The sequence below is a fragment of the Rhincodon typus genome, chromosome 20 (genome assembly GCF_021869965.1).
Source record: "Rhincodon typus isolate 14 chromosome 20, sRhiTyp1.1, whole genome shotgun sequence".
NCBI classification, from domain to species: domain Eukaryota; kingdom Metazoa; phylum Chordata; class Chondrichthyes; order Orectolobiformes; family Rhincodontidae; genus Rhincodon; species Rhincodon typus.
The window spans coordinates 12,323,337-12,348,305 of record NC_063351.1 but is presented as its reverse complement, the minus strand read 5'-3'; the positions used below and the strand labels follow the sequence as shown (position 1 = coordinate 12,348,305).

At 42.1% G+C, this 24,969-nt stretch overlaps 1 long non-coding RNA gene across 1 annotated transcript; it reads right to left on the bottom strand.

Annotated features, from left to right (window-relative positions):
* Positions 1–1,331: 1,331 nt before the first annotated feature.
* On the bottom strand, positions 1,332–21,931 carry LOC125485587. Its single transcript, XR_007264301.1, has 3 exons — positions 21,803–21,931; positions 2,453–2,604; positions 1,332–1,574 (listed from the first exon to the last, which is right to left on the bottom strand). It is a non-coding gene; the product is annotated as an uncharacterized LOC125485587 (long non-coding RNA).
* Positions 21,932–24,969: the final 3,038 nt, after the last annotated feature.

Genomic DNA, 24,969 nt, shown 5'->3' with positions numbered 1-24,969 from the left:
GGGGAAGCTTCAGCAGCTCATATGGATAGGCATGATCACAAACTGCGCCTGTTCCCATTCATTTCACACTCGAGTCTTATCTTTTATTTTGGGCTATAGAAGCCCATGACCAAGCCAAAAGGAGAACCACTGCAGGGGTGGGATTTGGCAGACATCAAGCCTCTCACTCCCATTGAGTTTGAACTGGCTGTACAGGTCAAGGATTAGTCCCTGTGGGAAGGGAGAGCCAGCAATGGCCCACCAACGGAGTCAGCAGCAAAATGTTCTGCTCTTCTCAGATGAGCACCAACACTAACACCTGTCCTGTGTATACTTTCTCCCCTTTTCACCAACTAATTCCATCCTTTCACTTATACAGGCACGAGTGTTCCCTCAGGCCAGAGAAGGCTAGCCTGAACCCTTATTCACCATCTCTGAGGAGAAATGAGGGTATACTGACACAATGTTCACCTGTTTCCTTGGCCAGAACAGAAACAATCACCTTGATTGGTTCTCTATCTAGATTAGACCCAGAGGCATAACCTGGTGAGCACATCACTCACACATGTGTCTGCAGCTGGTGCAGGAAGAAACACACCAGGTCTCAAGATTGCTGGAGACTAGGCAAGTGCTCGGTCCCAGGTCGAAGATATGGCCCTGTACTTAGCCATAAACTGGAGTCATGATCAACCTGCAGAGACAGACAGTGAGCTAGAAGCCCATGGTAGCATAGAATGTAAGATGGAGGAGTCTGTCCGTGTTCTCAATTCTCTGTTGGCTCTGACTTGTGGGCACAAAGCCGTCTCCATAGCAAGGGTAATGGCAGCCTTGGAGATCCAAGTCCAGTAGAACACTGAGTGGCTGCCAAATATGCAGTCAGAACTGCATTTTGTTGTCTTAGCAACGGGCTCTGAGCAATGGTGGCAAAGTGAGAATGGACAAGGGATCTCAACATCACTCCAAATGCCCCGTTCTGTTAAAGAGACATGGTGGTGGCAGCAGGCACCCACAGGGAGGAGGAGGGGCAGATAGATACAAAGGCAGCTTCTTCAGGACACTCCAGATGTACCATGGGGAGGCGATGGCCGAGTAGTATTATTGCTGGACTGTAAATCCAGAGACCCAGATAATGTTCTACGGACCTGGGTTCAAATCCCACCACGGCAGATGGTGGAATTTGAATTCAATAAATATCTGAAATTAAGAGTCTAATGATGACCATGAATCAATTGTTGGGGAAAAGTCTGCCACCCTTACCTGGTCTGGCCTACATGTGACTCCAGACCCACAGCAATTGGTTGATTTGAACTGCCCTCCAGGCAATAAATGCTGCCTAGCCAGCAACGCCCTCATCCCATGAATGAATAAAGAAAAAAAAAATGCCCCTCTATGCTTTTCCTGCCTGTGACCCCAATGCTTGTAGCAGGTGAGGCTGAGGACGGTGAGTCTCCAGCTGAGCAGGGTACTCTCAGTAGGCTTGGACCTTCTTGGCTGATAGGTGCTGGGGGATGACTGCCCCAAGTGTTCAAAATCTCCAGAGTGTACTACCACCCAGCGAACTCCCTCCAACGTGGCTGTGGACAAGAGGCCTGCACCTAGACATATTTGGAACAGGAGAAAATTAAAAACATTGAAGTCATATTAATGCTAATGGTGTTCAATCAAGTTATAAATACAACACTTTTGTAAACACACATACACACTTGCACTGTAGCAACTTTGGTCTTATTGTGCCTGGGAGGTGGTTAAGTTCTCACATTGAAAACACACAAGGAGGATCTTCAACCATTGAAAGGATGTGATACATTGCAAATGCTAAGCATTGTTTATTCTTTCATTGTTCATAGCTCCCTTCAGCCCTTCTCAGGAATGTTGTCACCCTGAAGTTACTAAGATGGTCAATTGCCACCTCATGTTCATTTTTACTCATCATACAATGGGACTGGTGTGCAAATCACAGCCCATAGCAGTCTGAGCAGATAGGATGAAAAGGCACTGCAAGGGATAAGTACAGTCTCGTTGCAATGTGAAACATTGAAGGCTTGGTGAGGAACAATTTCTCATAAGGAGCATTTTCAATTTGAGTGACAATTTGATTATCCTCATGGTGCGGGGAGGAGAGGACGGGGATGGGTGACCTCACTGAATTGACTTTCACGTCATTGGCACATGGATTATATTACTGCAAACATGCAGCGAAATGATCTAATGAAAATACTCACTGTGTAACAGCTTCCAATGTTGCCATAGGGGAAATCTGGAACATACATTTTATATTTCACAGAAGCAAGGACATCAGATTCATAATAGAATTAACATGGAGCTTTTGTATTGCCTACAGGGCTGGATAGCAACAATAATTGAGACTACTGAACGTAAGTAAGACACATGGCACAGGGCTGGATGCCAGTTGCACAAATAACATTAGAGCTTGCAATGGGAAATGTCCACCTAGCTCAGTCATCTTAGGTACCTTTCAGATATCTACAACAAAAACTGATGATGCGATGATGCACTCCGATCCTCCTGGGTGGATGATGTCATGGTCTTTCTCCACAGACTGAGCACCAGGCAGTAGCAGTTTCTGCTGGCCTTAGCCAATTTTTGTGTTTGCTGCACACAGATCTGAAAAAGGACAGGCAGAATATAACATGCTATTAAAGGCACAACCGAGCCCTAACATCATTTGCAATGAAGTTGAACGGCATGCCGTCACAAAGAACAGTTGGAAGGTTGTGCTACAGATCCATTGTACTGCATTGATAAAGACTTTTGAGCCAGCATCATTTGGTTTAGTCAACAACTTCTGCATTTGCTCTTTGCATGAATCAGCTATGACGAGACCCTCTCTTACAGTACCACCTCAGTAATAAGGTGATAGCGGGCTTACTGTTGTTGGTCTGGGTATTGTAGCTATAAAGCAAAGGCTTCAAGTTCTTTGGCCAAAGTGCTTTGGCCATTTCAGAAAATGAAGCTCTAATGTAAGTGCCTTGTAACTGTGTTGTTGAATTGAAAGGTTACAAGGTTCAATCTGTGAGCACAATTTACTAGGAATGAATCCTCATTATCCCATTTGTGAATTTGATTACAATGTTGACTTCCAGAGTAACTTTGAGTCAGAAACAGATTGTGGGCATTGTTTAATCAGTTGCATAATAATGAGTGCAGTCATTACTTTGAAGGGCTCACCTTTCAGTATTTGCATTCCATCCCCTTTAATAAAAACGTCACTTACTCCTTCCACTTTACAAATTATTTGTTCCAGTTTCAGACCTATTGCAATTGTTTTCAGATCAATATGGGGGAATCCAACTTTGTATGAGCATGAGCAACTTCACAGGTTCTACCTGTGACCCATGATTTATTCCCCATTCTTATTAGTGGGAAATCAAGGGTTATGGTGAAAAGGCAGGAAAGTGGGCATGAGGTGTGTCGGATTAGCATGATGCTATTGAGAGATAGAGCAGGCATGAGGGGCCAAAGACCCTACTCCTGTTCCTATTTCATATGTTCTAATTAATGATATGCAAATGCATGCTAATAGGCTTTTGGTCTCCGATAGTGAGAAATTGATCTTACATCTAAGAAGTGGAATTTAATTTCAAAATTTTCTGTCAACTGTGCACATTGTACTGTTGCACTCTTACTTGTTCAAGTCATCACATTCATCATTATCCTTGCCACTTCAGAGGAGAAAATCTTACCCATAGTTTATAAAAGCAAGGCGTCTATAAGGCATTTATAAGTTACTGGTTCAGCCTCAATTATAGTATTGGAGTTGTTCCCTTTTTAGGAAGAATTTGAAGGCTTTAGAAAGGGTACAGAAAAGGTTTACAAGATTAATTCCAAGGATAAGGGCCTTCAGCTATCTGAACAGATTGGAGAAACTGGGTTATTCTCCTTAGACAGTGTAATGTTCAGAGGAGATCTGGGAGAGGTATTCAAAACCATGAGTAGACTAGGCAGAGTACTCAAGAGGAAGTGTTCCCATTGGCAAAAGTGTTGCGAACCAGAAGACTCACACCAGTGGTGGTTAGTTAAACAGCCAATGATGATAACAGAAGATTATTTATATGCAACAATTAGTTAGGATTTGTGGGCACTGGCTCAAAAGATGGTGGAGGCTCATTCAGTTGTGGTTTGCAAAAGGAATAAGGACAAAATATTTGTGGTCAAATGACCACAGGCCTAAATTGACTCATAGCCAGAAAAATCAGGCTTGACAGAAAATTGACCAAACTAAATTAAACAGCAGCCAGCAGTTATAGCTACAGACAGCAGCAGAAACCAAGATCAAAGAAGGTTACAAGCAGCCCAAGGGTTGTGTATTGGAGATATATCGATCAGATATTCTGGCATCTTGACTGCCTGAGTATCTGCACTGTAAAAAAGTGTCGGGTGTTGGCATAACCCCATTGGATGATTTGAAACCAGCTCCTGACCCCATTGGCCAAAGGCCACAGAACATTCTGGAAGGTTAGGGAGCAAGGGAGAACAAGAACATACACCTGGACAGCATGTCTTAATAGAGGCCCAGTAAAGACCCAGTGAAGACTCAGTGAAGATACCGTGAAGACTCGACTTGACCCAGCAGCGGAGCTCCAACCGCCTGGAGAGAGATAAGAGAGAGTGAGAGAGAGACATAAATGAGACAATTCGCCCTGACCAGTAAGACCCACCTTTGTGGAAGAGAGCCAGTCCTATGTCAGATGGATTGCTCTGGGTAATAACCTTTCTCAGACAGATCAAGCTGGCTAGAGAGCCAATATCGTGGGAGTTTGAGAAATGCTCACATAGTGCTTAATAAGAAATATTTTGTTAACAAAATCAAGTTGAATCACAAATTGATTCCCGTATCCCTTTGTGCACTTGGATAAGTGTTTTTAATACACAAACTGGTCAAAATGTCCCAAAAATGAACAACTAGCTGCAGGGGAAATACATTGTAGAGCTGCAGTGAAATGGTGGGGGAGTGATATTAATCACATTGATCTTGCGGACAGCCAGCAGGGATCTGCTGGACGAATGATCTCCTTCCTTGCTGTAACCATTCTAAGATTCCATATGATTCCCACTGAACACAAAACAACATAAAGAGGATATGATAAAATAATGGGAGAACTGACTACATGTCATATTGTTCGTCAGCTATTAATAAAAGGAGAGCTGTTGCATAATTCTGAAAGATCCAGTCATGCAAGTCGAACTGTCAATGGATAATCATGTAATTTCTACCAATTGCAGAATTTCCTTGGATATTTGCCAGTTCAGTTTTTATAATTGGCTTAAAAGGCCCAGATGATGACATACAATTGTCAACAGATTCTGTGCCATTTCAAATCAGGTACAGCATGACTCAAGGTCTAGGAAATGAACACAGAATCAAAAATGTGATTAGGATTGTTTAATTACCTGGAGGATAACCTTGGACATGGAGTAATTTGGCAAATTGGCTTGTTTTGATGTTGTAATTTGTATGTACCGAGAGTGAACTCAGATGAATCGGTTGATTGACTGATAGATCAAATGAAGTTTAAAGAGTCATTAATCCTGAATAAACCACTGAATTTAGCAAAACTTGGATGACTTCTTTTTCCTATCATTTTAGGAAAAGGATCAATTGCCAGAAATGATGTAAGTGTCCAGTATTTATGCAGAAGCCCTTTTTACAAACCCTGTAGTTTTGATATGCTAATCCTCTTACAGTAAATGTGACAGGCAGATTTAAGAACCACAATTTCAGGAGCAAGTTTGCACAACATTTGGAAAAGTTCTGAACTGAACTAACATACAAAATTATGAAGTGAACAGATTTAGAATTGGATTATTAATAACATTTTACTTTCCAAATACAATATTTGCATCATGTTCCAGTATTATGAACTTTTAGTCAATATGTTTTAAAACAAGCCATTAAAAGGATTGCTGCAAATGATTTTATCTTTATGATTTGAGCTTCAGATAGTCATAAGTCTCAAGCAAATACCTATTTAAATATGATATTCATAGCTTTCTGAGGAGTTTGCACATCCTTTTTTAGATGCAAAACAACACAGAAATATAACACCCCAACTGGCCTGTGTCTCTCTTTATCATAGACAAAAATGAAAATTGAAACTCAATGTGTATAAGAGAAATGGAAAGAGATCCTCTCAATGTTCCACTGTTTTATGATGGTTTCCCCAATCAAAACTAGACTGGGCGAATATCACAGTGTTAAATGATAACACAGGGTGTGTCAACAACATATACACCGCACTTTATTTGGAAAAAGAAAGTTGGAGCAATAGGCTTTATTTGATAAGGAAACAATTTTGGTGCCTGTATTTTTTAAATCAGCAAATGCTGTTCTACAGGCAAACTGATCCCCCAGGTTGAAAGTCATCCAATCAGCCAAGGGAGTAAGCAGAAATACTTTAAAAGTGGGATATGCTAATAGAGAAAAAGATTCCCCAATCTGTGCTAATTTTAAGATTACCTGAGAAGCAACTTTCTCGAAACTGGAGTACAAGGATCTTCACAGCATGTTGAAATACAAGACCATTACCTCAACTTTAAAGCATTGAATCCATCAAAGAAACGTCAGATACTGAAGCAAAAGAGATTGAGAATGATTATGGATATTTTCTAAACTTGTTCAGAGATGTTATTGTACACCTCTGGAGCAGGTGAGACTTGAACCTAGGCCTCCTGGTCCAGAGATAGCAATACTACCACTCCACCATAAGACACCTTTTATTGAGCTAATTATAAGCTGTAGCATTATATTACCTTCACCTCTATCTAAACCGTATGACAGTATGTGAAGTGAGGAAGTGTAACATTGCACTAAATTTGAGGTGAGTTATAATAAATAGCCTTTTTTATTTTAAACTCACATAAACCTACAGCTGATTTTTAAAAATAGAACACTCATTCTAGTGTAAGAAAATGAACATCATTTGGAGAGAAACTACTGATAATAGGCTCTCAAAGGGAACACACACATTCTCTCCATAGCAATTAGAAATAACAGATTAAATACTTTTACTGTTAAGATAAACCAATTGAGATCAAACAACTGGATTCATTGAGATTACTAATCCACACCTTGGAACATGAGCTTTAGTTTTAGAACAGTTGGTTGTTGACCATTTATGCAACTGACCTCATTTCTTTGGGCTGGGCACAAAGCCAAGTGAAACAAAGTCATCACTTAACATGAAAACCAAAACTTTAATTGTGCAACAAGGAAAATAATGACTGCGCTCCACCAGTCTGTCATCCAAAGGACACAACCTTCTGGGGTTGAAGGGTTTGAGATATATGGAGAGGCTGAATAGCCTGGAGCTTTTTCCTTAGACAGTCGGAAGCTGGAGGTGGGGGTGAACCCTACAGATGTTTATAAAATCACGACGGGAATGGATAGGGTGAATAGACAAGGTCATTTTTCCCAGGGTAAGGGAGTCCAAAATTAGACGGCATAGGTTTAAGGTGAGAGGGGAAAGATATAAAGGGGGCCTGAGGGGCAACCTTTTCATGCAGAAGGTGTTGAGTGTATGTAATGAGCTGCCAGAAGAACTGATGGAGGTGTGTACAATCACAACATTTAAAAGGCATTTAGATGAATATATGAATAGGAAGGGTTTAGCGAGATATAGGCCAAATGCTGGCAAATGGGACTAGATTAATTTAGGATATCTGGTCGGCATGGTTGAGTTGGACTGAAGAGTCTGTTTCCCCCCGCTGTGCATCTCTATGACTCTATGACACCACCTGAAAAGATGGACAAATGAATTGTCAAGGGAATGAGTGCCAGGTTTTAGAAGTAGCCAAGAGGAATAGAGACATGGAAGTAATAACATATTACAACAGCAAACAAAAATGGATGGCAAGGAATACAAAGTGAAGTTTAGAATGCATGTTTGTAAAAGTTCAGTGTTGTGAATAGTGCAGGTCAGCTAGCAGTACGAATAGCCATTTGGGAACATGATGTAGTACCAATGTTGGAAATGTGGCTTAAACATGCTGAGAATTTTTTAATATTCAAGGACAGACACAAAGTGTTCAGAATAAAGGAATATTTAAGGGCTAATATTACTGATTAAGGAAACCATTCTGGTCGCTGAAAAGATGATATCCTTAAGTGGGTAAGGACAGAATCCTTAGTTGAAGTTGACAAGCAAGGAAGGTATGCACTCTCAAATAGTCCTTCAAATAATGAGAGGGGAGCAAATCCAGAAGGAAATTACAGAGATACGCAAGAACTAAAGTGCTGATATTGGAGGGCTTCAATTGCCCAAAAATGATTTAGAAAATATGGTAGCAAAGGGCAAGGAAGGAGAGAAATTTCTGAAATGTGTTCACGAGAACTTGCTTAGCTGGTACTTTTTCACTCTAGTTGGATGGAGCATTTGCTGGATCTGCTATTGGGGAGTGAGGTGAGCCAAGTTGCTCAAGCGTCTGAAAGAGAACACTTGGATAATAGTGATCATCGTATCATAAAGTTTAGATTGGTTGTGGAGAAGAGAAGCATAGAAAATAGGAGCAGGAGTAGGCCATTCAACCCTTCGAGCCTGTTCCATCATTCAATAATATCATGGCTTAGGATCCTACTGACGGGTAACCTGTTCCCACTTTCACCTTGTATTCTTTGGTCGCTTTAGCTCTAAGAGCTATATCTAACTCCTCTTGAAAACATTCAATGTTTTGGCCTAAACTGCTTTCTGTGGCTGAGAAAATTCTACAGGCTCACCACTCTGTGGGTAAAGAAACTTCTCCTCATCTCAGTTCTAAATGGCCAACTCCATATCCTTAAACTGGTTCTGGGCTCTCTGGTCATTGGGAACATCCATCCCGCATTTACCCTGTCCAGGTTTCTAAGAGATCCCCCCTCATTCTTCAAAACTCCAGTGAATGTAGTCCTAACCAATCCATTCTCTCGTCATACATCAGTCCTGACATCCCAGGAACCAGTCTGGTAAACTTTCAGAGATTACACAATACTCAAGGTGCAGTCTTAGCAAGGCCCTGTACAATTACAGCAAAACATCCCTGTTCCTGTACTTGAATCCTCTTGCTATGAATACCAACACACAATTTGCCTTCTTCACTGCCTGCTGCACCTACAATCTTAGTCTAAGCGACTGATATACAAGGACCCCCAGGTCTCATTGGGAATGGGAGATGTGCAATCTATCGCCTTTCAAATAATAACCTGCCTTCCTGTTTTTGCTATCAAAGTGGACAACCTCACATTTATTCACCTTTTATTTGACCTAGCATGCATTTGCTCACTCACTCAACTTGTCCAACTCACACTGAAGCATTTCAGTATCCTCCTCTCAGTTCACCCTCCCAACCAGTTTGGTGTTGTTTGAAAGCTTGGAGATCTTACATTTTATTCCCTCATCTAAAATGTCAATACATATTATGAATAGCTGGGGTCCAAGCACTGATCCTGCAGTATCCCACTAATCACTGGCTGCCACTTGGAAAATGACCTGTTTACTCTATCCACATCAGTACACTACCTCCTATCCCATGCACTTTAATGTTACAGGAACAATCTAAAGTGGAACTTCTAATCTTGAAGCGGTCTAATTTCAATGGGATGAGAGGGGACCTAACCAGGATAAAATGGAGCCAAAGACTTACAGGAAGCCCTGTAACAGAACAGTAAGTGAACTTTATGTGGGAGATGTTTCAGGTTTAATCTGGGTATGTTCTGACAAGGTTGAAAGGTTAGAGAACCAAAACTAGACATCCTTTGATGAAAGAGATGGACAATATTGATGCAACCTAAAAAGAGTGTGTGATGTTTGTTAAGTGAACTCTTCAAGAGAGAACCAGGCCAAATACAATAAGTTCAGAAAGAAAGTGAAATGAAAATTAAGACTGGCAAAGTGACAATATGAATTGAAAAATCTTCTGCTAGCATGTAAATTCTAAGCAGCTGGTAAGAGGCAGGGTGGACCTAACTGGTGTCAAAGAGAGACATATACTTAGAAACACAGGGTAACAGTAGAAAACTTAATAAGAACTTTATATTGGTATTTACTAAGGAAGAAGTATTGATAGAAGCTGTGACAGCAAAGGTAATAGATGTGAACATTGTAGGCAATGTGTAGAAAAGGCTAGCTGTGGTTAGAGTGGATAGCTTGTATGCCAGGTTGCTAAGAGAAGTGGAGAGAACAGAAGGGCTGTCCAAAATCTTCCAACTTCAATAGATATGAGGGAAATGCCATGGATGTTGCTTGATGGATTTTAAGGAAGTGATTGGTGAAGAGCCACACAATTGATGACTGACCAGGCTGAGTCTTCTGGAATAGTTTTCAGTGTGAATAACAAAATTGTCTGAGGGATAGAAACCGTGAGTCAAAATAAACGACCCCCCCTGCTGGCCCATTTGACCCCTCCGGCTCTCCTTAATGAGCAATGGATGGACCTCCAGGAGTGTATCGCCACAGGCTCTGACTGACTGACATGACTCCATCACATGACTGACCAGACCCCTGAACGCTGTCTTTGGAGCTCCCTGACTGACAGTACATGGATCCCCTAACTGCTGCTGCAGGCCCTACTAGGACAAACCATTGCCCTCTCCACAAAATGTAGTGGACAGATTCCCTGACAGTGAATGGCCCAAACTGATGACTGACCGTGGCCAAGCCCCTGACTGATAGTGGCCTTCCCCCTTGACCATACTGAGGAGTATCCTCACTCAATTCCTGACAATGCCATTGTGGTTGAATATGTGTGCAGTGTGTTTCTCAGGTAAGCAGCTGGCACATGCTGTACACATTACATTGTTGTCTTGGTGTGCTGTACAGTAAAATGTGCCCGCAACACCCTCCCAGACAGATCCCCATTGACAGCATGACAAATGGCCTGTCTGTATATCTGCGCTAAACAGCGGATCAACATGGCACGTCAATATGATAGATCCTGGCACCAGCCGAAGCCTCAACAAGCTAACTGGCATGTCATGGCAAGGTGGGCATGGATGCTGCGAGTAAGCAGGTAGGTGCTAAGTGAGTTCCCACAACGATCGCAAGCCAGTAGCCCAGAGATGCAGCCCAGTGCAATGTGTGAGCTGGCTACCTGTCAGTGTGTACAAATAGCCCCTGCTGCAGCCGGTGCCTGCTGCAATGCAGGGTTGATCTTCCTAAGTGACCTGCAAGTGGATCGGAGACGTGCCATGATGGTGCTGAGGGGTTGGCAAATGTCAGGTGCCAATGACCGTGGATGAGATGTACGCAGCTGATACCGTGGATCATGCCATGAGAACGGACACTCCCCTCAGCCAGCAGTGAGCTAACATTACCAGGTACCCTTTCTACCGCCACATCAAGAATTCTCAATGTTAACTCTGCTTGGTGCATTTCATAAAATAGGAAGCTGAATATTATTGAGGCGAATTATGTCATTCGTGAGGTGTTTAACAAGCAATTAACTGGTAAATTCAACTACTGCATAAGAAACTCACTTTGCTGCTCAGCCAAAGAATAAGCGATGGGGCAAATTACTCCTGATGTTGAGATATTCAGCCGATTCTGCTATGAATCTCGCCATATAATGGAATCAACCCCCTGTAAGATGCCACCCATAGTCTTTTTTGCAAATAACTTTACGTTTGGTAAACTAATGCTAAGTAATACAATCATTCCTTTTGTTTTAATTTTCACTCATTGATTATTGTCCATGGGCCTGTAAAAAAAAATCATGTTGCATTATAATGTAGATTAAGATCATTTTTAGTGCATTAAAATCTGTCTGCTGTATTCTTTATTCATGTCAGTAGGTTTATTAAAATTAATTGTCAGGTAAGATTTATGCAAGCTTAAGGAAGCATGTTCAGATTATGATGCTGCACGTTAACAGGATGACATCAATTGTTTTTGGCACAAAGTAACAATAGAACTAGTGTGGAAATCATTACCATAAGGAGTAGTTGAGTTTAATTATATTTATGAACATAAAGAAAAGCTGAATAACAAGAATAACAAAAGAGAAAGGAAACTGATGCTAAAAGGGCTGACTGAAGTGGGAGGAGATGCGCATGATAAATCAGGTTATGACATATGATCTAGGGGTAGGCCATTGGCTGAGGAGATGTGGAATGTTTCCCACTCCTCATTTGATGGCAACAGGGTTTTCAATTTTAGAAAATGTATTAGCCAATTCAGTGTGTACTTACCTGTTTATGTGTGATTGATAAAGTATTAACCAGACAGGTTTTCTTGAGTTAAACAAGTAAGAGGTTAGTTTTATTGAAATTAAAACAACCCAGGTAAAAATACTAATAATGTAAAAATACACCCCAATGTCTATACCTCTAATGCATACCCACACACTTGGATCAAATATGCAAAAACATGAATGACAGAGTAAGAAGTTAACTTTAGCCATTGTACAATTCAATAAGATAGAAAGATAAGGGTTTTTAGATTGAAACTGACTGTCTGGTCTGGCTATAGTTGATATCTGTTTCTTCTTTCAGAAATATGTGGAAATTGAAGTCTTCTTTTCAAAGTTCTCTGTCCAGCTGCAGGAATGTAGACATAATCAAAGCCAGCAAACAGAGAACCATCTTAGATGGAGAGAAAGAGATAGAGGCCAACAGATTCTTCTCACTGCTGCTAACAGTCTTCAACTAAAACATGTTCTTGGTCTACACGCACAAAATTTTGTCACATGATTTCTCTCTAAGCATCATCACAAGTTCAAATATCCATAGTATATTCCAAAAGTTAGTTTTGATTGGGTCACATCTGCACAGTTGTCAAGGTCCAAGCAAATAAATTCTGAATGGTGTTTTTTCCATTATTGAGTATCTCCATTTTTAATAAGGAAGGAGGAAATATGTTATACATTTCCAGGGATTTATTGTCTCTAGTGAGGTCTTTACCAAATCTGTGTCTTCATCCCAATGGGCTGGAATGAGAGTTGTATACTGTAATGCAAATTGTGGCAGCTATTCTTACTTTCAGTAAGTACCTTTGTTTTGGTTAAGAGAAAGTGTACTTTTTCTTTTAAAATGTTGACTGTCTGTCTCCAGCTGATTAGTTAAGAATCAAGCATGCCTTCGTAACAATAACTCTTCGATAGACCAATAGAGCAGAATGCTGTCAGATATAGGGGGAGGGGTTGGTGCATTGGTGATGGCACTAACCCAGTAATGAAGAACTTCAGGCAAATGTCCTGGGCTCAGGAGTTTGAATTTCAACTTGGCAAATAGTGAAACTTCAGTTCAATGAAACTCTGGAATATAAGACTAGGCTAATGATTTCTTTGTCATTGATTGTCATAAAAGCCTATCTGATTCACTAACATCCTTTCAAGAATGATATTTGCCAACTTTACCTGGTCGGGCCTACGTATGTTTGAACCCACAGCAAAGTGACTGACTCTTAAGTGCCTGATGGGCAATATATCTTTGCTTCAACCACTTCCGGTCCATAGAATTCCCTGTGCCATAGAAGGTCATCCTAATTTATACCCCCTACCAAGGATAATATAAAATTGATGTCCTCCTGCCCACAGAGAGGAGATTGCAGTGACCTATTTGCTTCAAAAAAGCCCTTCTCATAGAATCATAGACTTGAGCAGCACAGAAACAGACCCTTTCACCAGATAACTTATATAAATCTAGAACCATGTGCCAGTATTTGGCTCATATCGCTCTAAACCCTTCCTATTCATGTATCCGTCCAGGTGCCTTTTAAGTGTTGCAATTGTACCAGCCTCCACCACTTCCTCTATCAGTTCATTCCATACTCGCACCGCTCTCTGTGTGAAGACATTGCCCCTTTTATATCTTTCCCTTCTCACCTTAAATCTATCCCCTCCAGTTTTGGACACCCCTACCCTGGGGAAAACATCTTCGCTGTTCACCCCACCTCATGATTTTATAAATTTCTATAAGGTCAGCTCCCAGCATCTGTTGCTCTAAGGAAAAAAGCCCAGGCTATTCAGCCTCTCCTTATAGCTCAAATCCTCCAATCCCAACAACATCCTTGTAAATCTTTTCTGCACCCTTTCAAGTCTAACAGCATCCTTTCTATAGCAGGGAGACCAGAACTGAACATAGAATTCAAAAAGTGGCCTAACCAATGTCCTGTACAGCTGCACTGACCAATAAAGGCACGCGTCCCAAATGCTTTCTTAACCATTTTTATTACTAATGAATTGTCAGTGGGAATAAAACCTTCCTATGATCCCTCACCTTGGGTGGATTCTATAACTCCTCAAGTATGTTACTGTATTTGGGCAACACCAGAATATAAAAAAGCAAAATATGTCATCTCAACTTCTAACATTCTATTATGAGAAACAATAATCAATGCAATTAGCAAGGGAATATAAATGTCAGTGGAAACAGGGATCCTCCTTTCAATCACTCTTTTATGCTGTTGATACCTGCGACTTCAGCTTCAACGAACTATGAACCTGCACTCCAAAGTCTCTTTGTTCAGCAACACTCCCCAGGACCCTACCATTAAGCTTATACATCCTGCCCTGAGTTGCCTTACCAAAATGCAACACCTCACAGTTATCTAAATTAAACTCCATCTGCCAATCATCCACCCATCAGCCCATCTGATCAAGATCCCGTATAACCTTCTGAGACAACCTTCTCCGCTGTCCGCTACACCTCCAATTTTGCACCAATGGAAATGTTTCCAGTGGATGAAATCTTACTTTATAATACTGGATTGCCATCCTTGGGACCATTCCAATGAAGCTAAACTGCATGCATTTTGTAGCAAAAAGAATCTTCTGCTAACAGATATCCAAAATTACACAAAGTAAGCCAAATGGAGCCAAATTTTATCATTTTCTACCTTCCACAAACTTCGTCTCTCCCAAGCCAAAGACACCTATAGCCTATCCTAAATAAGGTTATTTTCAATCACTGTCATCCTCAGGGATCTACAATGCATGCCACAACGTCAAATTTGTAACTCCCAAAGTGTTGGGAGCAAATGCACAGTATCAGATCAGGTGTACTGTTGAGGATAAGTAGAACATTCCCCCAAGTAGAAATATAACTGGGAACTATCTCCTCCAAAATTGCGTGACCCCTTCTCTCTCTCACTTTAAAAATCGTTGTCATTCCTCCTGATATAATAATAGAGACGACAGACTAAATCAGGTTGATGGTGCAATAAGGTTAGTTCTTAACAGCCAGGGAACTGTAAACTGAATATGGTGAAAGTGTTCAATGTTTTGAGGCTGGAAAGGAGCCTTGAGATTGTATAATACACCTTGATTTCAGCACATCTGACACATAAAGAGGACAATCTGTGTGTACGGTGTCATATTTCAAAGTTCAAATTTTGGGAGCAGCCCTACTACAGTTGAGTTAAAAATAGAGGAACAGGAAAAACAGCCTGATATTGCCGTACTCATGGAATCCTACCTCACAGACAATGGCCCAGACACCACCATCATTATCCCTGTATAAGTCTTGTCCCATCAGCAGGACAGACCCAGCAGAGGTGGCAGCACAGTGGTGTACTGTTGGGAGGGACTTACCTGGTAGTCTTCAATGTTGACTCCGGACCCCAGGAAGTCTCATAGGTTCAGGTTAAACATGGACAAGGAAACCTGTTGCTGATTACCACCGCGATGAGTGGCTTGGTAGAAGCACTGCTCATCAAGTTGGTCAAATCACAAAGGACAAAACTGCTAGACTGCGGCAGGTAGTTAGGGAAGCAACAAGAGGGAAAAACATACTTGACCTCATCCTTACCAATCTGCCTGCTGCAAATGTATCTATCCATGATAGTATCTGTAGGAGTGACCACTGCGCAGTCCTTGTGGAGATGAATTCCCCCTTCACATTGAGAATAATCTCCGTTGTGTTATGTGGCACTATCACCATGCTAAATGGGACAGACTTCAAACAGATCTAGCAACTCAAGACTGGGCATCCATGAGATGCTGTGGGCCATCAACAGCAGCAGAATTGTACTCCAGCACAATCTGTAACCTCATAGCCTGACATATCCCACACTCATCCATTTCCATCAAGCCAAGAGATCAACCCTCGTTCAATGGAATGCAGGAGGGCATGCCAGGAGCAGCACCAGGCATATCTGAAGATGAGGTGTCAACATGGTGAAGCCACCAAACAAGACTACTTGTGTAGCAAACTGCATAAGCAGCAAGTGATAAACAGAGCTAAATGATCCCAGAACCAACGGATCAGATCTAAGCTCTGCAGTCCTGCACATCCGGTAGTGAATGGTGGTGGATGATTAAATAACTCACTGGGGGAGGATGTTCCACAAATATCCCCATCCTCAATGATGGAAGAGCCCAACACATCAGTGCGGAAGATAAGGCTAAGCTCTCACAGTAATCTTCAGCCAAAAGTGCTGAGTGGATGATACAGCTCAGCCTTCTCCAGTGGCCCCCAACATTACAGATACCAGTCTTCAGCCAATTTGATTCACTTCATGTGATATCATGAAATGGTTGGAGGCATTGGATACTATGAAGGTGACTGGCCAAAATAATATTCTGGCAATAGTACTGAAGACTAGTGCTCCAGAATATGCCACTCCCCTGGCCAAGCTGTTTTAATACAGCTACACCATTGGCATCTACCCAACAATGTGAAAATTGCCCAGGTATATCTTGTACATAAAAAGCAGGACAAATTCAACTGGCCAACCACCACCCCATCAGCCTACTCTCGATCATCAGTAAAGTGATGGAAGGTGTCATCAACAGTGCTATCAAGCAGCACCTGCTCAGCAATAACCTGCTCAGTGACACCCAGTTTGGGTTCTGCCAGGGCCACTCAGCTCCTGATCTCATTACAGCCTCAGTTCAAACATGGACAAAACATCTGAATTCCAGAGGTGAGGTGAGAGTGACAGCCCTTGACATCAAAGCTGTATTCAGGCGAGTGTGTATCAAGGAGCCTTAGCCAGCTCTCCATTGGTTAGAGTCATATCTTGCAAATGGAAAATGATTGTGGTTGTTGGAGATCAGTCATCGCAGGTCCAGGACATCTCTGCAGGAGTTCCTCAGGGTAGTGTCCAAGGCCCAACTATCTTCAGCTGCTTCATCAATGACCTTCCCTCCATCATTAGGTCAGAAATGGGGATGGTTGCACAATGTTCAGCGCCATTCACGACTCTCCAGATGCTGAAGCAGTCTGTGTTCAAATGCAACAAGATCTGGACAATATCCAGACTTACGCTGACAAATGGCAAGTAACATTCGCACCACACAAATGCCAGACAATGTAACCACCACCCTTCGACATGAAATGAAGTTACCATCAGTGAATCTCCCACTCTCAACATCCTGGTGTTATCATTGTCCTGAATCTCAATTGGACTTACCACATAAATACAGTGACTATAAGAGCAGGTCAGAGTCTAGGAACACAGTGGTGATTAACTTAACTCTTGACTCCCCAAAGCCTTTCTACTGTATACAAGGCACAAGTCAGGAGTTTCATAGAATACTCCCCAGTTGTCTGGATGAGTGCAATTCCAAAAACATTCAAGATGCTTGACACCATCCAGGACAAAGCAGCCTGCTGGACTTGCATCACATCCACAAGCATCCACTCCCCCCACCACTGACGCTCAGTAGCAGCAGTGTGTACTGTCTACAAGATGCTCAACAGAAATTCAAAGATCCTTTGACAGCACCTGCTAAACCCACAACCACTTCCATCTAGAAGGACAAGGGCAGCAGGTACATGGGAACACCACCATCTGCAAGTTCCCTTGAAATTCACCATCCTGATTTGGAAATATATCACCGTTCTTACAGTGTTACCAGGTCAAAATCCTGGAATTCCCTCCCTAAAGGCATTGTGGGTCTACCTATAGCACATGGACTGCAGCAGTTCCAGAAGGCAGCTCACTACCACCTTCTCAAGGGCAACTAGGGATGGGCAAGAAATCCTGGCCAGCCAGCGACGCCCACATCCCATGAGAGAATAAGAACAAATCACATTATTGCTTTTAGCTGGACTCCTGTTTAGAAATATGAGGGAATGAATAGAAAATACGGGAGCAATGCTTGAAGCGTGGACAGATTTGGGCTTTATAGAACAAAGAGGGATGCCGTGCCTTTGTGTAAAATGGGCTGAAATAATTGAAAATGTAAACCAGAAATGCGTTCAAAAGAGCTGTCACACAAAGTCCATGTCTATAGTTAAAGAAATGAAGGCATTCTTGTGTGGTTTAGACCATTGAAAGGTGAAAACATAGAGTGTGTGAGATTATCCCACACCCTCAGTACTGAGGAAGTGGAAAAACATGGCAAGATTTCCAACATCGAAAGAAAAAAATTCCGAATTCCCTTTTAATGTTTAACCAATGAGTTCTGGATCTCATTCATGAACACTGACTATCTTATTTCCATGCACTTGGAACTCATAAGCAAAGAATTTCATCTCATTTCTATGCAGCTCCCCATTCTCCCCTCCTTCCCTGAAAATAGTAGACAGTGCCATTTCACAATGTAGAGGTTGCTTAGCGTAAGCAGCTGTCTGCATGCACCATCAACATTTTCCTCCTCCACACTTCGTTCCCTTAAGGCTCCAACCCTTCAAGACTTCACTTTGGAATTCATGAATATGGTTGATTTGCACAGTTTGCATGCAGAGACACGCTCTGGATGAATCATATGCATCCAAACTCCGAGACCTAGGTCTCTACTCAGCTCTCTACAACTGGATCCTCGACTTCCAGACTACAATCAGTGAAGATAGGCAACAGCACCTCCCCCAAGATAATCATCAACACTGGAAAGGCAGCCAACATCATTAAAGACCCCTCCCAGCCCAGTTACAATCTGTCGGGCAGAAGTTACAAAAGCTTAAACACACATAGCAACAAATTCAAGAACGGCTTCTTCCTCACTGTTGTTACTCTTCTGAATGGACCTTTCAAATTTCAAATCTAATGTTGATCTTGATTTTTAAGCCTCTTTGCAGCCATTACTTTGTATTTCTCACTCTGCTCAAACACCCTATGATCTTTGTATGGTATGATCTACCTGTACTGCACAAAAAACAAAACTGTACTTGGGTACATGTGACAAAAATTAAAGCAAATCTTAGGTTACATTCTTAGTGCTAAGAAATAACTTTGCAGTGACTTGGAGGCTGCCAGGCTCTTGGGCTTGCAATGCTCTTCAGTGCAAAGGGAAAGGCAGGCAGCTCAGTACCAAGCAAAACCATCAAGAGAACGGGTATGTTGCTGTATTACACTGTGCCAAGTCAGTGTCACACTTGCAGCTCGTGCTAGCAGATTCTGCAGCAAACACACTATATGTGCCTCAAGACTGTAAGTCAAAGGAGACCGGTTCCTTGTGGAGTACTGTGGGACTATTGGTGAGTCAGGGGAGAGCAGCTATAGTCAGTCAAAGGACTCATCCAATCTCTGCCCAGGGGGTTTCCCGTGGTCAGGAAGGTTCAGGGTTGGACCAGTTTCTGGGGATCTGGCAGTCGGCAGATTGAGTCACAGTCAGCCCCACTGGTCTCGTGCAACTAGTCTGGGGACCACAGATATGTCAGGCGGGGCACTGCGGAAACATCAGCAGGAGCACTATGGAAACATCAGTCAGGGTGCTATGGAGGCGTCAGCCGTGTCGCTATGGAAACGTCAGCCGGGGTGCTGTGGAGATGTCTGACTGTATTCAGTTGGAGTTGTCCTCCCAAGTCAGACTGCAGTGGAGCTGGGATGATGTGGGGGGCTAGTGAAGTTCAGCCTTGGGTGTTTGGAAATTAAGAGTCACTGGGCTCAGCCAGGATCTATCTGCACAGTCCTGGGGAAAGTTGGAAGCCCAACTCCAGTATTCAGCTTCATTAGCCTGTGTTAATCAGGGAGAGATGACGGTGAATAGGAAAAATTCGAGATAGAAGAGTGGTATCTCACTGAGCGTAAGAGGAGGCTGGGAGCTGTGGGAGGGCAGTGAGTTGCGCATTTTAAAATCACACCAGCCTCAATGTGAGGATAGTATATGGCCAACAGGGACATGACTATTTGCAAAGCCCTGGGCTCAGAGAGTAAATGGGGTACATTAACAATGACGTAAAGGTGCTGAAATAAACAGGGTAGACTGAAAGGCCATCAGGGATGAAGGGACGATAACACAAAAAGGAGCATGAAGGATGGAAGGGAAGGTTAATCTAAGGCAGAGCCTGTAACTAGCAAAATCATGAAGCTGAAATGTCACCAGACCTAACTGTTCAATAAAGAGACAATGAGACAGCCTCCATATGCAGAGTGGGCAGAGGAAGTTCTTGATATTCCCTTTCGGGGTGAAATACAATGGTTTGCACCTGAGACCCTGCTCCATGCAACAGTAATAATTATGCATTCACTAATCTATAATCCCAACTTTTTGTCATCAAATTGGATTCTATTGAGAGGTCATTCTTGTAGTAAACATAAACATTACAAATTATCACCTCAGGCAATCATAACTGCTATTTGCTTTCCATATCTGACATATTAATTGATACAAAGCTATGCAGACACAGACTTACAAATCTCACTTGGCTTTCCCATTTCTATATGACTTTTCATACCTGACACTGCAGCACAATAGTTTGGAGCTGCCATAATGTGCACCTAGTTTGAGTTGATACGGTCTATGATACTGAAGAGTGGCATTTTTTTTGGAAGGGGCTGCATTAGAGTGGAGAAAAGTGTGATCTTCAACATGCCTCTGTATAAATTTATGTAGATCAGAGCTCCTTATCAAGGCATACCATTGGCCTCCTTAGAAAAGCAATACCTCTGTGCAGTTAAGTCAGAGACCATAACAAAGTGCTTCTACTGAAATTGATGTGAGGGATCAGGAGTACCATTCCTGATGTGCTGTTCTATTTCTGACAGACCCCACAGACTCTCTACTCACTTATCTTCCGTCAAATACTTGGAAGGTTCTTTGTGGCAATGTTAGCAATCAGATGGCAGTATTAAAGGAGACATCAATTGGAATGTTAGCTCCAAGTCGAGCAACAAGAGGAAGGGTCAGCAGCTCTTTCACAGCTTCCAGAGGGAGATCTGGCAGCTGAACATCCCCCTGAGGAGGTGGAGCAGAATGACTAGAGGCCGAATATACCGACCTCATTGTCACTATCTACAGCTGTCAGGGAACCAGTGCAGGTGAAGATGAAGGATTACCCGGGTCATCATCACCAAACTGTGCCATTTACTGGAATAGGACTCAAACGTAGGAAGTGGGTGACCATCCCATCCTCATGCCCATCAAGGCGCACTGAAGTTTTATTCCAGCAGCTGGTTCCAAGGAATTCCAGGGGATCTGAGCGTCTCTCGGTCCTTGGGAGGACACAAAAGCCTCTGAGGAGCCACACTTCTCCACATTGCAACAATTTACAACACTTGCCCCTGACAAGAAGAATCCAGCAGCTTGGGCAGGGGACTTGTCCCACAGTACTGGCTTCCCATGGGTGTTGTGTGCTATGGACAGCACTCACATTGCTTTTGTTGAGAGCACCATATCGCCATTCCGCAGAGCTCGTCCGTTGAAAAGATTCCCACTCCATCAACGCCCTGCTCATATGTACGTAAATACAAACGTACAAAATAGGAGCAGCAGTAGGCCATTTGGCCTTTCAAGATGGCTCTACCATTCAATAAGATCATGGCCAATCTATTTGTGTTCGGAATTTTATGTTGCCAACTATCTACCCACCTCTGCCTTAAAAATATTCAATGACCCCACCTTCTTGTTCCGAAGTTGCACAACCTTCTGAGTAAAAAGAAATCCAACATCTCTGTCCTAAAAGGACAACACCTAATTTTAAAAGAGTGGCCCCAAGTTCTGGACTAACCTACAAGAGGAACGTCCTTTCCAGACCCACTTGGACAACTTGACCCGAAATGTTAACTCTGCTTTCTCTCCACAGGCCTGCTGAGTTTCTCCAGCAATTTCTGATCTTGATCCTTAGGTTCTTGTTTAATTTTTGTCATAATAAAGGATAGCATTGCATTCGTCTTCCTGATTACGTGCTGTACCTACATAATAGCCTTTATGACTCACTCATTAGATTCCTCTGTCTGTCAGAATCCTGTGATCATGTTCCGTTTAAGTAATACCTTTTTTTATTCTTGAACAATTTCACATTTCCTCACATTGCAAATATCAGGCAGATGGAGTGCAATGTGAGGAAATGCTTGACCTAACCAGATAGGCCTGCATCCTTGTTATGCCATTTTCATAGCAAACTTCCTTGAATTGGTTTTCTTTTGAGTAAGCTGTGATAAGCTTGCATTGTTTATCATCTTCTTACTACATCTTTCCCATTATTAAATTGACATTTCATTTTGTTTCACTGATGTTCAATTCACTGCTAATACCTCCATCTGCAACACTTTGGAACTAAATGAAATTCTTAAGTAAATATGGAAAGCAACACCATTTACTTTAGAGAAGACAACTACAGATGCTGGAAATCAGAAACAAAATATCAGAAGTAGCTGGAGAAACTCAGCAGGTCTGGCAGCATCTTTGGAGAGAAAAACAAAGACAATATTTCAGTGACACTTCTTCAGAAGAACGTATTCCAATGTTTTTCTTCTGGCTTGCTCATGGCAGTATTTAGGATATTAAAGTTCAATTCCCAACCTTTCCAAAAGCAATTCCAAAAGGTGGGTAACTCTAGCGCATTGTTCAAGACAATGATTCTGAAAGAATTAATGTTGAAGACTGCATTAAATGTCATTCAATCTGACTATGTCATACAATCTTCATTGTTGAAACAAGGGGTCAGGCTCTAAACATAGAATTCCTACAGTGTGGAAGCAGGACATTCAGCCCATACCAACGCTCTGAAGAACATCCCACCTAGACCCACACCCCCTACCTGTAAACCCATGGCTAATCCACCTGGCCTGCACACACCACATGGCAATTCATCCTGGCCAATCCACCTAACTTGCACGCCTTTTGACTGTGGGAGGAAACTTATGCAGACTACGGGGAGAATGTGCAAACACCACTCAGACAGTTGAATCAACCTTAGATCCCTGGTGTTGTGAGGCAGTAGTACTAACCGCTGAGCCACCATGCCGCCACTCTAGATCCTGGCAGTGTTAAGTGTATCATCCCAGGCTCCTGTAAGTCCAAGTAACTACGTCTGTTTAACCAATATAACAGAGACCCATTTCTATCATGCAGTCAACTATGGCTTGTTGTTAAGACAATGTCTCTTCTTGTGAAGCCTGACTTGTGGTTCCTCCTGTACCACTGCTAACCAAGCAGGCCCTTAGACCTTTATAGAAGGAGGATTGGTAGCAGCACTCTGCCCCAACCATTAGCCAGCAGTGGTTGCTTCTCCAACATATAAATCAAGCCTCATTCAATTTTGTGAAGATATTCCACTAGTTAATGTCCATCTCACTAAAACATTAACTTTTAACTCTGCTCACTTCAATATCTACACTTTCTTTTTTCCTTGGATTTTATGATAAATGACCATGGATACTAATTAATACAAAAATATTTGACTGTAATCTGTAATAAGTGTTAAATGAGTTGAAGTTATGTTGCAGGTAAGTTAAAGGCACTTGTTGGTTCAATGATAGTTGCTCTATTTCTGTTGCTTGTAAGGATTTGTACCTTAAAGGTTAGATATAAACAGACTTGGGTTTTTGATTACCCACTGAAAAAGCATTCTTATAAATTGGCATTCAATGCCACAAAAAAAACACCGCAACCTCAGCCAGTAGGCCACATGGTATTGCATAGCCTACTGAAGCCCTAACATGGAGAGCAGGAATCGTGGTATATTTCAACTGGATGTGTGCTGCTTATCGGAATGATGAAGACTCCAGGGCCCATGTTTGAAACAAGTTCTCTGCACTTGAACTGATACTATGCTTACCCTCAGACAGCTGGCATCAGTTGCCTTCAGTAACGTCAATGCTTGGGGATGCCCTGTACCTAAAATAAAAGGAATTTATTACACTGGAATGTGAAGCTGATAAAAGTGATGCTTAAAGAATGTGGCTTGTAACTATTCCCTACCCTACAATGCCTGGCCTGCTGTTATCTGGTCCTCCAGTGAGGAGCTCTGTGATATTTTGCTTGATGTTGATGAACCACCAGTTGGCTGGCTGCTCACACCATACCTTCTTGATTGACATAAGGACCTTTAAAAAGTTATGTTTATGAGCAAGTGAAATATCATTACATTCAAGGCTGTGGGTCGAGTGTAGCAAAGTGAGACTAGTACAGGCAGATGATTATGCTGGCTGAGCAGTAGGCCCTTTTCTGTGCTGCATGCCTCTATGATTGCAGATATCATGGGCCTCACCATCCATCTGTAGGGAACATGCACCAGCTGACGCTGTGAGTGGAAATTGGAAATGGGACAGCAATTTTTAAACGTCAAGTTCACTGTGATGTCCCAGGGATTTTCCTGTCTCTGGACACCAAACCCCAAAAGGGAAATCTGGCTGAGTGTTTACATTATTTTTCTAGTAAGCTAATGTGGTTGAAGCCCATTGTCACTCAAGAGTTAAACTAGGTATTTAATAACTATGACTCCTGAGCAACTATTTTACTCAATTTCACGAAAACTCTCCAAGCACTGATTTGAAGAGAGTCTTTAGGAAAGTTAAAGGCTAAGAATTGACTGATGGAAAATTCAACTCCCAGGGAATTCACTTGGAGCGTGGTGCTATGGGGATTTCACAAGGTCCTCATGCTCAACTCCCTATATACACTGGAATAATGACTGTCAGTCTGGTCAGAGTTTTCAGTTGCTATTATTATCTCTTTTTCACCCTTCTTTAATAAACTTTCTATAATTTACTATCCAAAGGGCATTTATCTTAAAAGCTAAATACTCTCTGAACCAAAGTAAAATTGTTAAGTCAATTACGAATTGCTGGGACGGATGAATCAATTAAGTTACAAATAGCAGGAACAACTGTTGGAAAAAAGCAACAAATCTTCTCACTGTTTATTGAGAAAGCAGATGGAAATTACAGACAG